The sequence below is a fragment of the Adiantum capillus-veneris genome, chromosome 3, assembly GCF_014529385.1.
Source record: "Adiantum capillus-veneris isolate H3 chromosome 3, ASM1452938v2, whole genome shotgun sequence".
NCBI lineage: Eukaryota > Viridiplantae > Streptophyta > Polypodiopsida > Polypodiales > Pteridaceae > Adiantum > Adiantum capillus-veneris.
Window position 1 is genome coordinate 89,077,624 of NC_140933.1, and position 1,536 is coordinate 89,079,159.

The window sequence follows — 1,536 nt, forward strand, 5'->3', positions numbered from 1 at the left end:
TTGGACCACCTGTCCCCAAATGCCATGTTTGGCAAGAATCTGCACAACACTTAACCTTCAACCTTCAATATCTTGGGCTCCATAGCTCGGTTTTTGATGAGCCGTTTGGACCTGCTCCTTCAACACTTCAAGCTCGACATTCTTAGACCCAAAGACTGTATCTCGAATCTCCTTCACCTGCTACTCAAATTAGCCCCTTATGAAGCCCTTCTTGGCCTATAAGCCGCATCAGGCATACATTTCTGCTGCTAACTGTCAACCCATGATCTTCCTAGCTGCTCCAGCCTTTTTCCATGCTTCTGCTAGCCTGCACATATCTACCCATGCCACCTTCTAGAGTCGACACACTTTGGATGTACCATCATTGCCCACCCCCTAGTTGAGCATTTAGGCTCAACCACATAAGAGCTTTATTCCATTTCTAACTGCAAACTTGGCACACACTATGAGAAAACCAAAATCATATGTACACAGTTTTATTGCATCCTACTGCCAAACCTTCAAGTAGGTTACCCCACCCCCGGCATCATATAGCTTCCACTTGGATAAAACACCTGCCGTGGATATCCTTTACCCATCTGGAATTGCTCACCATAGTGTCGTACCCCAGCACCTAGACCACCATGTGTGTAGGCTGGCCCTAGCCTACCGGACACCAAGCTCCAACACATGTCTGACCCTCCCTCCCAACCAAATAAAGTGGAGGACTTCACCATAGAACCATGCACTTGGTGAGCCAGCCACTGCATAGCTGCACCTACCACCATATCCATCAACCATAGCTTACATACCTTTAGTGGAAGCAAAGTTACTGCTTGGGATTCTTCTTTCTCCACCATTGGGCATGTCTGCTGCATCGGAATCTCCTCCGTCTTTGGCATCACAACCTCTTCTCTAGCCACACACTCAATTCCACCATATTCGAGCCCTTCCTTGTCAACCGGCCCTTCAAGGTCAATCGGAACCTCTTGCTCTTCAGCTTCAATCACATGTTCTTCAAGCACCTCTTCTACCGCTGCATCAGGCTCTTCCTGGGAAGAGAGAAGCTCATTCTCTATTGGACCATCTTTGTGTTTCTCCATAGGCACGGCTGCTCTATCTCTCCTAGCAAAATGCTGCATTAGTTGCACCACCATGGCACATTCCACCGCTATTTTCATCAGCATGGCCATTAGTATGGCTCCACACACTACCTTTACCTGCATTCCAGTAGTTGTAGGCCTAAGCCGCACCACTTGATCTTCATCAAGCATCTTGGTTTGCTTTGTTCCCTGCTCTTCTTGCACATGGGCTACTACCATATCATCAAACACATAAGAGGGCAACTTTACCTTTACCAGTGCAGGTTCCTCAGACTCGGTCTCTCTATCATAGGATGTGGACTCATCCAATCCATTATCCTCTCTTGTCTCCCAGATACACGAGCTTATATCCTCATCATCATCGGCATCATAAACCGATTCCATATCTGCATCTTCATCTGCTTGCTTCTCCACAAAAGCTTGACCATCATCCTGACTTCACCCACTTTCTCCA